Raw genomic sequence first — 13299 nt, forward strand, 5'->3', positions numbered from 1 at the left:
AGATTCTAGCCTCTCTCTTTTAGATTATCCACTGTGCCCTCCATATAGGACTAACCAGGGTTAATTCCAACTTTAGACCAAATTAGTAAAAGATCTAGTCTGTCACCCTAGAAATACCAATTCTACGCCCATCAGAACTTATCTCCCTATCTATTTGCATTCCCCAGGATTTGTCATCCCCTTCATCCAAGGTTTAGTGTGGTACTCACTAGTTGGAACTGAAAAGAAGGTATATAGTAAATCCCTTATTCTCTGTGGGTTCAATGCTGGTGTTTTTAAAGAAACTCTATATTACTTGAAACGATACGTATACTTGCAACTGAGAAGAAGGTAAAAAATTGTGGTGGGTCAGCTTAAATCCAAATTTTTGCTCTTATTGACCAGTTTTGCTGGTTTGGAGCTTAGGCGTTGGATTCTGGCACCTAGGCGCCAGATTTAATTGCCTAAGCACCCTGTTGTGCAAACAGCTAGCGCTTAGGCGCCAATTCAGGTGCCTAGGCACTAGGTCTACATTTTTGAAAAATTTAATTTTAAGTGTGGCACAGCAAGCCTAAGGCCTCCAAATCAAAATTTAACGTTAATTTAACCTCATTCCATTAATCGATTATCCTCCCAACATCTTCCAACTTCCATTTAGTCTATTATAACTTCAAAACTCTATTCATTCCAACATTCAAACACACCAAAATTTTCACAAACCTAACACATTTTCATTTCTAACAAACAAGTTTTAATACAACGAACATATTAAAGCAATACAACAGATCAAACCAATATAATTACTAATACAAATGTTAAGCTTCTCGTAGTACTGAACACAACCTCAATTAGAGTAGACACACTAATTGCAATCGCACACATATTTAACACATAAAATCCTCATAAGCCCTTCTAATGATCGGTAATTGTTGGCACCATTATCCTCCACCTTTTTGATTGATAGAAAGTTACGATCGTATAGGTGGTAGAAAGGAGCACAAGAGAATTCAGAGTCAATTTTCTCATTGATCCACTTGTTATCAAAATAAATATTTACCTAATAGTCTTAATAACAAGCCAAATGATTAAATTGGAGTTTCATCTGCCACTCCAAATGGTCGTACTGGTGGTACATGTCACTTAGCTTGTTATGCAGATTCCTAACCCCTCTTTAATCTTCATTAGTTTGTCAGTGATCCACTCCAAACTTAGTGCTAGGAAGCCATTGAAGTAAGTTTGGGCATCCCTAGGCATTGTATTCTTCTCACTTGCACCACTATTGCATCTACTCTCCATTTGGGCAAGAAATATCAACTAAGCACTCAACTCCTCTCCAATTTTATTCTCTTAGACCAAAGTTCAAAGTTTGACCTCAAGGGATGAGATTTGGGGGTTTTAATAGAAAATTTTGGGTTAAAACTGTTGTGGGAAGTTTTACCCATGTAATGTAACTGTGGCACTTAGGCACCGGATTTTGGCGCTTAGGCACCAGACTTACCAAATTTTGGCACTTAGGCGTCAATGCTTAGGTAAACACTATTTTTCCTTGCGTTGAAACTCTTACATCCCAATCTCGTTCCAATGATCAAATTAGTGTGTTTGTGCCTCCTCACATCTAGCAGGTCTCAATACTACATCATATAGTCCACAACAACAAAAATCATAAATCAATCCACACAAATAACTATTAGTTGCCTCCCACAAAGCACTTTGTTGACATATCCAATGTTTTAGTCAAATTGACCCAACATCAGGATCTCTTCATACAAAGGCTTGTTTCCACAAATGTAAGGTTTTAGTCGATGTTTGTTTACTTTAATTTTTTGTTTTGTTTTTGGATCTTTAATATCCACAACACCAAAAAAATAAGCTTTTATCACAATAAATAACCCCAGCCACATGGACTCAAGTTTTCTAAGAAATAATTTTAATTGATTATTGTATAACAAAACCACTTGTTCAGGCTCAAAATAATTTTTAAAAATCTTCCAATCATACAAATTTTTCATGTTTTCCTTATAAATTCTAGCTTTCTCATAAGATTCATTTCTAATTTCCTCAAGCTTATTTAATAACAATAATCATATCTCACCAGCTTCTTTCATGTTAATTAAATTACTTTATCGCCCAATAAGTTTTATGTTCTAATTCAACTGGTAAGTGACAAGCCTTTCTAAATATGAGCATATAATGTGTCATTCCTATAGGAATTTTGTAAGCAGATTGATCCACTTTAAAATTACATGTTTTTAGTGCATATTTTATGATCCTTTTATGCATACTTTAAGTGATATCGCACTTTAAAGAAATATATTTTTATATATTTTTGGTTTCAGGTACATAGAATGAACATTTGGAGAAAATGAGAGAAAAATGAGCAAAAATGGTGCAAATTGTATGGCACCACAACGTCGCCCCCTGACATTATAGCGCCATAGCTCCAATAACTTTCCTTCTAGAAGATCCATTGAATTTGACCAAATTTTGAAGGGGTGTTTGAAGCAACCCTTGGTTATTTTCATAAATTTATTAATATGGACAAAAATTGAACGAAAAAGAGGACTTTTTGGCATCATTTAAAGGCTTTAGGAAGTCCCACTTTTGTATTTTATTGTGAGTTTATATGTGTTTTGTGTTGTAAGAGTAAGAATTTGGAGAAGGAGACTCAAAAATTTGTGTTAAGGAGAAGACATAAGGTACTTTGTATTTATATTTAAGTTTTTGTTTTTAAGACTTGGATTTCAATATAAATTTGGTGTTTTTTTTATTCTCCATGAATTCTGAGTAGCTCCCTTTCTTTCTCCTTGCTCGTGGGAATTAATTATTATGGGATGACAATGATTTAAATATTTCTTTTTTACTTTTAAAAATTGTGATGATATTTTCACCAATTCTTCATTGACTTTACAAATTAGTCACTTGTGAGGTTAAAATCCATTGAGAAACATAAAGACTCGGGAGGGATATGATTTCACCCAACTAGTGAGTGTCACATTTCATTTTAGGCAGAGTCATTGCAATCACCTAAGGGGGAGTGCAAATAGATAGGAAGATACGTTTTGATGGGAGTAGAATTGATTTTTCTAGGGTGACAGGCTATATTCTTTTTCAAATTAGGTTTAGAGTTTGTATCGTAAGGGTCCCTAGTAGGTCTTATACACAGGACACGGTGGGTTATCTGTGGGTGAGAGGCCAGAATCTATTCATCAATACTACACAAGCTGGTGAAAAAATCTAAATTAGTCAATATTCTTTGCTAGCACTAGGAGGGGGTAAAGAATAAGAATGCTCCTATTTGTCACAATACATCATCATATTTTTAATCATTTAAATCCTACATAGATTAATATATCATTGTAAGGGGAAAGTTCTTTACATATTATTGAAACTCGTTTAGAATTACTTTAATTAAACTATTGAATATAGTTGTTTCTATCAGCTTTAATTTAGTCTTAACAGTTGCTATCATTTTGTTTTTATTTAAATATGCAATTTAAATAAAATTTACTATTGAGTTTAGCAAGCCAATTTAAATAGTTCAATTATCCTCGTTGAATCGATATTGGGGTTTTAAGGAAAATCCTATATTACTTAAAATGATATGTATACTTGCGTAGTACCTCTAATGTGAGTTTAATTATTTATTTTTTGTATCATTATATTTATTTACACTAGCCGCTGAATATAATTTGGGTCAAGTTTTTGGCAATATTTTGGAGATTAAAAATACATGTTTTTGACGTTGCTGTCAGGGATAGATAACATAAACTTTTAAATTTGGAAAGTAAACTTTTTGATTTGTAATTTTGTTTGAATTCTACAACTTATTTTATTAAAATTTAAAAACCAAAAATTTTGAAAAAATTTGAAAATTACAAAAACCAAAAAATTAAAATAAAAAAAATTCATTTTATTTTGTTGTGTTATTTTTTTTTCTAAATTTTATCATTTGTATGCGTAGTTCGGGATCTGAAGGTTTAGTGCCCTACGATTCTGAATTTAAAATAAAAAAATTCATTTTATTTTGTTGTGTTATTTTTTTTTCTAAATTTTATCATTTGTATGCGTAGTTCGGGATCTGAAGGTTTAGTGCCCTACGATTTTGAATTAGAACATGCTATAAGAAAAATTTAAAAACAATGAAGACTTCATAATTTTCAAGATAAGACGAACACTTTACAAAATAGTATTGAAATTCAAAATGGTGAAAATGAACAACATAATTTACAAATACCATTAAAGGATTTTGCAAACCCCACAACAGATGAAATTCACTTAAGTATTCAAACTTCTGTTGTAGCGACTAACTCATTTGAACTTAAACATGCAATAATACAAATGATACAAAAGAATGAGTTTAGGGAAACACCAAATGAGGATCCAAATAACATCTTGCAAGTTTTTTAGAACTGTGTGCTACATTTAAATATGATAATGTATCAAATGATGTCGTCAGACTTAAACTTTTTCATTTTTCATTTATGGATAAAACTAAGATGTGGTTAAATTCATTAGTAACTAGAACTATTAGAACTTGGGGAGATTTGACACAAAAATTCATTGCCAAGTATTTTCCACCTTTAAAAACTGCTAAACTTAGAAATGATAATACTACTTTTACTCAGTATGAAGGGGGGTCAATTTATGAAACTTGGGAAAGATTTAAGGAACTCCTTAGAAAGTGTCTACATCATGTTTTGTCAGACTGGTTAATTGTTCAAACTTTTTATAATAGGTTAGTTGAATCCGTTAGATTTATCATGGATGCTGAAGGTTTATTAATGTTTAAATCATTTAATGAGTTAGATTTACCATGGATGCTGCTGCTGAAGGTTTATTAATGTTTAAATCATTTAATGAAACCTATACTTTAATTGAGCAAAGGGCTACAAATAATTTTCAATGGCCTTCTGAAAAGGTAAATCCTAAGAAAGGAGCCAATATTCATGATAATGATGCTATTTCGAATTTTGCTTCACAAGTTGCTGCATTATCTAGGAAAAGAGACCAAATTGAAAAGAATTTTTCTCAAACACCTCAATTGATTAAAGAAAATTCATTATCACAAATGTTTGATTCTCAAACTTCATTAGAAACTATAAATGCTATTAATAGACCCAATAACCCATATTTCAATTATTATAACCCAAGTTGGAAAAACTATCCAAACTTTAATTGAAATAACAATTTTAGTGGTGGAAGTCAACAATGGGGGAACAATCAAGTAAACCCATTAGGAAACTGGAATAACCAAGGTAATTCTAACTTTAGACCTACTTATCCTCATGGATTTAACAATAATCAACAAGTTAAGGAGAAAAAGTTGTCTTTAGAAGAAGTGGTGTTACAAATGTGTAATTAATTACAGAGTCAGAGTGCTGCTATAAGAAACATATAGAATCACTGGGACAAATTGCTAATGTATTTAGCAATAGCCCTCAGGGAAGACTTCCTAGTAATGTTGAGATAAATTCTAATAATAAAAGTAAAGAGAAAGAACAAGTTAAAGTTGTCCAACTAAGATGTGGGAATGAATTGAGTGTTAGTGTTCAACACGAAATCAAAGTTGAGGGAAAAGATAAAGAAACTGACAAACCTAAAGAAAGTATCAAACTTGAAGAAAGTATTCTTAAGGAAGTGGAAAAACATGTTTCTTCAACTAAGAAGAATGAATAAAAACCACCACTATCTTTTCCTCAAAGACTTAGACTGCAGAAACTTGATCAACGATTTTCAAGATTTTTTGAGATATTTAAAAAGCTTACAATTAATATTCCTTTTGAAAAAGCTCTGGAACAAATGCCAAGTTATGCAAAGTTTATGAAAGAAATTTTACATAAAAAAAGAATTTTTAAGATTATGAGACTATTGTACTTAGTGAAGAGAACAATGTAATAATTCTAAAAAAGATTCTTAAAAAACTCAAAGATCCTGACAGTTTCACCATACTTTGTGCAATTGGAGAAATTTTTTGTGGAAAAGTTTTATGTGATTTGGGAGCAAACATTAATATCATATCATTATCTATATTTAGAAGACTAGGTTTAGGAGATATTTCTCCTACTACTGTAACTCTACAGCTAGCCGATCGATCTATCACTTATTCTAAAACGGTTATAAAAGATGTGCTAGTTAAAGTGGATAAATTTATCTTTCCTGTTGATTCATTGTGTTGGATATGAAAGAAGATAAAGAAATTTCTATTATTTTAGGGAAACTTTTCCCAACTATTGGACGTGCAATGATAGACATGCAAAAAGGAGAATTAACCATGAGAACTAATGATCAGGAGGTAACTTTTAATGTGCTTAAATCAATGAAGTATCTTGATAAAGGAAAAGATGGTAAATGTTATAGAATGGATATAATTGACTATATGATTGTTAATCATTTTCAAAAAAGATGTGAAGCCATATCAGATCAAAAAGATGAAGTAACTTTGGTACAAAAAGAATTATAAATTGAAAAAGATTTTGAATGTGAATTGAAAGAGAAAAATACTGAGTTAAATTATGTTGAGGAAGAATTTGAAATTTTGGATATTACTGAAAATAGTAATACTCCGATACCATCTATTGAAAAACCTCCTGAACTTGAGATGAAAGTTCTACCTATTCATTTAAGTATACAATTTTGGGGAACTCATCTACATTATCTATTATTATATCCTCAGATTTAACTGATGAACAAGAAGGAAATTTATTAGAGACATTGAAAAATCATAAGAAAGCCTTTGGATGGACATTAGCTGATATTAAATGAATCAGTCTTTCAATCTGTATGCACAAAGTTTTAATGAAAGATAATTATAAAACCAGAATTGATCCTCAAAGAAGATTAAATCTTATAATGAAAGGGTTGTTAAGAAAGAAATTTTAAAGTGGTTGGATGTTGTAATTATTTATCTAATTTCAGATAGTTCATGGGTTAGTCCTATTCATTGTTTCATTAAGAACTAATGAGTGATCGTGTTGGAAATGAAAAAAATGAATTAATTTCTACAAGACAATTCAATGGATGATGAATATGTATTGATTATAAAAAATTAAATGCCGCCACCAAGAAAGATCATATTCCTCTACATTTTCTAAATCAAATGTTGGATAGACTAGCTAGACATCGTTATTTCTGCTTTTTGGATGGATATTCTGGATACCAACAAATACCTATTGCTCTTGAGGATAAGAGTAAACAACATTTACTAGTTCTTATGGAACATTTGCTTTCAAGAGAATGTCATTTAGATTATGTAATGCACCTACAACATTTCAAAGATGCATGATGTCAATTTTTTGTGATTTAATTGAGAAAGGAATTGAAGTTTTTATGGATGATTTCTTAGTTTTTGGAACTTTTTTCAATTCGTGTTTAGATCATTTAACGAGGGTTCTAAAATGCTATGAAGAAACAAACTTTGTTCTTAATTGGGAAAAATATCAATTTTTGGTTGCAGGAAGGATTGTTTTGGGACAAAAGATTTCTGAGGAAAGCATGGAAGTAGATCCAACAAAAATTTAAGTCATTGTTGAATTACCATCCCCTGCTAATGTTAGAGGGATAAGAAGTTTTTTGGGACATGTTGGTTTCTATAGGCTTTATATTATAGAATTTTCTAAAATTTCCAAGCCTCTATGTCAATAGTTGGAAAAAGATGCAAATTTTGATTTTAATGAGGAATATCTTAATGCTTTTAATTTATTGAAAGAAAAATTAATCATTGCACCTATTATTATTTCACCTGATTGGACAAAACCTTTTCTGATTGGACAAAATAATCATTGCACCTATTATTATTTCACCTGATTGGACAAAACCTTTTGAATTAATGTGTAATTTATTGGGGTTGTGTTAGGAGGTTGTGTTAGGACAAAAATATGATAAGATTTTTAAAGTAATATACTATGCTAGTAAAACCTTATTGAAGCTCAAATTAATTACACTACTACTGAAAATGAATTATTAGCCAAAGTATATGCTTTTGGTAAAATCATACTTTATTTTATTGGAACCAAATGTATTATGCATGCTGATCATTTTGCAATAAAATGTTTAATGATGAAGAAGGATGTAAAATCACGATTAATTAGATCAGCCATTCTAATGCAAGAGTTTGATTTTCAAGTTATGGATAAGAAGGGTACTGATAATCAAATAGCTGATCATTTGTCAAGGTTTGAAAAGAAAAATAACAATTTAATGATGAAATTAATGAAAGTTTTTTTTATGAACAGTTGTATGGAATTAATGAATAACAAGTTCTGTGGCATGCTGATATAATAAAGTATTTAGTTAATAACATTTTACCCTACAGACTTGATAACCATCAAACTAAAAAGTTCATTCATGATTCTAAATATTATTTTGTGATGACTCTTATTTATATAAACAATGTAAGAACTTAATTATTTGAAGATGTGTACCAATTGAAGCAACCTAAGAAATTATACAAAAGTTTCATAAATTTGACTTTGGGGGACATTTTGCTTTTGATAAAACTGCATTTAAAATTTTAGAATCTAGATTTTATTGGCCTACACTATTTAAAGATGTTAATTATTATATAAAAACTTGTGATAGATGTCAAAGAGTAGAAAATATTTCAAGAAGAAATGAACCTCCCTAAATTTTACTCTTGAAGTTAAAATTTTTTATGTTTGGGGTTTAGATTTTATGAGACCATTTATATCATCTTTTAAAAAAAATATATTTTAATAGCTGTTGATTTTGTTTCAAAATGAATCGAAGTGATTGCTCTATCTAGATGTGATGCTAAAAGTGTTACAAAATTTTTAAGGAAAAATATTTTTACAAGATTTGAAATGCCGAGAGTAATCATTACAGACTGGAGAAGTCATTTTAAGAATAAACTAATTGAAATAGTAACTCAAAAATATGGAATCAAACATTGAATTGCCACAGCTTATCATTCTCAGACTAGTAGTTTGGCAGAAGTACCCAATCAAGAAATTAAAAGAATATTGAAAAAAAACTGTAAATCCTAATAGAAGAGATTGATCTGGTAGACTTGATTCTTCATTAAGGGCTTATAAGACTACTTACAAAACTTCTGTAGGAGTGCCACCATATAGGGTCATATTTGGAAAAGCTTGTCATTTGCCTACTGAATTAGAGCATAAAGCTTATTGGACAATAAAAAAGTTTAATTATAATTTGAAAGATGCTGGAGAAAAATGATTATTACAATTAAATGAGCTTAACTAGATGAGAAATAAATCTTATAAGAATACAAGAATTTATAAAGAGAAAATGAAATGAGGCATGATCAAGGAATTTTGAAAAAACATTTTGAGCCTGGACAAGAAGTTCTATTATATAATTCAAGATTGAAATTATTTATTGGAAAACTTAAGTTCAGGTGGTAATGACCATTTGTTGTGATAAGAGTTTATCCTAATGGAGCTGTTGATATTAAAAATACTAATACTTGAAGGATAATTAAGGTAAATGGACATAGGTTAACAACTTATATAATTGGTGATAGTCCCACATTTGAGGAGATCTTAATGTTGGGCCAACCAAATTAAAGACATTTGATATGTCAGGCTAAGGACGCTAAACAAAGCGCTTTGTGGGAGACAACCCATAGTTATCAGTGTGATTGACTTGATTGTTGATTTTTGTTGTGATGAGTTTTTGATGTAAGTTAGAGTCTTACATGATTATGTTGTCACAAAACATTATTATATTAATGAAATTGAATATTGGAAGAAAGGAATTTGGATTTTGAGAAAGTTGGCCTGACACTATAGCGCCACACTTTAAGTAACTTCTTTGGAACCACCAAAGTTTGGTTTTCTTCCCTCTTTTTCTCTATAAATCGGCCTAGGATGGGAAGGGAAGTGTTCCTTCGACTTTTTTAGCATTTTGGTGAGATTTGAAAGTAGAGAAAACAATTTCTACTTTAAGGATCATGGAGAGCAATGATATTGATAGATTTGAAGATAAGAAAAAGGTGAATAAGGACGCTCATATGTATTTCAACGGATTTCTTGCATTTAGTTTGAAGCGACTTATGGACAAACTTGGGAAGATTGAAGGTGAGATATCTCAATATTACACCAAACTTGAAAAACTTGTTCCGCTAATATGAGCATTTGGATTGGCAGTTGAAACTCCAATTCAACAATTTGATATGCTTTCATGATTGTCAAGTGACGATGTATAACACAAACAAGTGAATAGATGAGAAATTCACTTCGAAATTTCCTCTCGCTCCTTTCTATCATTCCTACAATCAAAATTGCTTAGTGGGTGAACAGGATAATGACACCTCTATTCACAATTGGGTCTAAAGTGATTACACAGAAAGATAAATGTGTTAGTAACTAGTTCTTCTGTGTAGTGTGTCGATATTGTCTTTGTTAAGGCTTTAGAACTTCTAGATGTTGTGTCCGTGTTGTATTGGCTTTTATCTATAATTTTGTTGTGTTGTTTGTATTAAAAATATCATTAATATAAGAAAACTAGTTTTGTGTTGTTAAATGAAAACCTTATGTGATGAATTGAGTATTTGAATGTTAGACTTTGAAATGATGTCGAACCCAAAAATAGCCATTAAAATTAGAAAATTAGACTTTAAACGTCTTAAATTTTCTATTTTATGTCATGATATAAAAAATCATAAAATTCTGGGTGCATTTGAATGGAGCTATAGCGCCGAGCTAACCCAAGAGCAGGTTTTAGGGGCCGAATTGCTGGTTGATGCTATTTTTGACCTTGGTTCATCTTCCTCCTCTATTTTTTGCATTTTTGCTCTCTTAGGGCTTGGATTTGTTTTTGATTCACTTGGAGGAAGGACTTTAAACTCTAGATTTCATCATCTTTGGGTAAGATCTTCAACTTTTCTTTGGAAATTTTTGATTTCACCATATATTTCTTCCACATTGTGGGTATGGCCGAAAATTTCAAAACTTGGTGGAAATGGTGAGAAATCCATGGGTGAATGATTATTTAGTTTAGAATGTGTTTGTTGCAGCCTAAAAATCATATATTAGAGATTTATGGGAATTTTATTTGAAATTTCTAGATTTTATCATGGCTCCTATAATGAAAAGAAGAAAGGGAAAGGGAGTTTTTGATGTTGATAAATTCACTAGCATGAAAGCACATGACCGATTCAGTGATATGCAATCTAGGAAACTGATTGCAGAACGAAGTTTCCTTCGTCCTGGTGGAAAGATCAAATATATGATTACAGAGCGATAGTGGGAAAGGTTTTGCTATTTCACTGCCACGCTATTATATTTGTTGTTAGAGAATTCTGCGCGAATTTACTTGATGAATCTGATGATTTAGTTTATGTGAGAGGGCAATATGTTGATATAAGTTTTGCTCGAATAAATCACATTTATAACCAGCATAGTGTTCCTACTTGTTTCTATTATGAGTTTCATCATATTGAAGAGGAATTGGATGAGATTATGCAATTTTTGACTGATGGTAATGGAGTATGGAAGATTAAGAATGGACGACGGGTAAACTTTTCTTTCTAAAAGCTAAATGTTCATTTTCGTGCCTAGCATTATTTTATTTTTGGTAGGTTGCTTCCTACTAATCACTTCAGTGAGATAACTCAAGAAAGAGTCACATTGAACTATTGCATTTAGATGAACAAATCAATTGACATTGGCTCTTTAATTTACAAGAATATGCTTATTTTTTTGAGGGGAGGAACTATTGGAAGTATGGTTATCCTGCTCTTATTACTACCATGTGTGTTAAATCTGGCGTAAAATATAATACCTGGGAAGAAGTTTTATTATCTCATAAACCTATTTGAAAAACTAATTTGGAGATGTATGGAAAACATATTGGAGTAAGATCTAGATGTAGAAGCTCTGATATTCCTTCTACTTCAGCTTCAGCTTCAACTTCTAGACCTTCAACATCTGGTTCTGCTTCACTTGATTCTGTAATGGAACAATTATTTATTCAACAAGGAGATATCTTAACATTACAAAATCAATAAAAAAGTTTATAAGCCCATCTTTATCATAATGATGGGTATATGTAAAGAAGAGTGGATCATGATATTGCTTATCATGAGGCGATGGAGAAATTTTTAAGGGGTGATTACTACGTAGTATTTCCTACTTGCCCCATACATACACCTTATAAACCTGATGATATGGAGGAGGATGTAGGCTTTGATGATTATGATGATGATGATGATGAAAATGATGGTGATGATGATGTGAAGTGTTATCTATTTATTTTGTTGTGTTTTATTTTCTGTTTTCATGTTTATATTTCTTGTAGTTAGTTTGCTGATATAAGTTTGTTAGAGTGTTTAAATTTACATTTGTGTAAACTGTTAAAGTTATGTTTATTGCACTAAACTATTAAACTGTTTTTAATGTTTATCTTTTGCTTTAATGTAAATGCTAGAATAGTATTTTATTTTTACATGCTAATTTCACTTGTCTTTATAACATTTGGTATGTTAGGATAACTTAAGCTAACTATATTTTAAATTTTATAAATGTCATAGAAAACTTAAGTTAAAATTTTTAAAAATAAATGTTAGTTCTAAAATTAAAATATTTAATATGAGAGGATAAGATTATGTTTTTACTATTTAAAGTAAAGAAAAATATATTTTTGGAATCGTTAAGACTTTTAGAGTTTTACTTTAAAAAGAAGGAATTAAGACTTTATGAAAAACTCTTTTTCAAAACTAATACAATTTTGTCAAAATAAGGAAATGTGGAAAATATAACTTTAAGAAGAGGATGGAGGAGTTCAAAATCATTAAATGTTATTCAGATATAATAATCCTCACATGACATGAAATGAAAAAAGAAATGATTAAAAAAGATCCTAAAGAAAAAAAAGAAAAGAAAAATTAAAATGAGGAGCAATGAATCATTAAATGTTATTCAGATATAATAATCATCACATGACATGAAATGAAAAAAGAAATGATAAAAAAAGATCCTAAAGAAAAAAAAAGAAAAGAAAAATTAAAATGAGGAGCAATAATGAAAAAGTGTGAGAAGAAGCTTAAGGAGATGCCTAATGAAAAATTAGCTCCACTTGAATCATCTTATGGAAATGAACTTAATTACATTTCTATGTTAAGGCTTAAAGAAGTAGCATCCTTTCTAATAAAGTCCTTATGAATTTTTTTTTATTGTAATTCTTCAAAACATTGAAAATATGACCAAATTACAATTATTCTTGAAATGAATAGAAAATCAGAATTCTTAGACTTGACAATTAGATATTCTTATATTTTAGTTTCAGCCTGAGTTATTAAATTTTTTTCTAAAGTTTCACTATCACATTTATAAAACAAAA

The sequence above is a fragment of the Phalaenopsis equestris genome, unplaced genomic scaffold (assembly GCF_001263595.1).
Source record: "Phalaenopsis equestris unplaced genomic scaffold, ASM126359v1 Scaffold000002, whole genome shotgun sequence".
Lineage (NCBI taxonomy): Eukaryota > Viridiplantae > Streptophyta > Magnoliopsida > Asparagales > Orchidaceae > Phalaenopsis > Phalaenopsis equestris.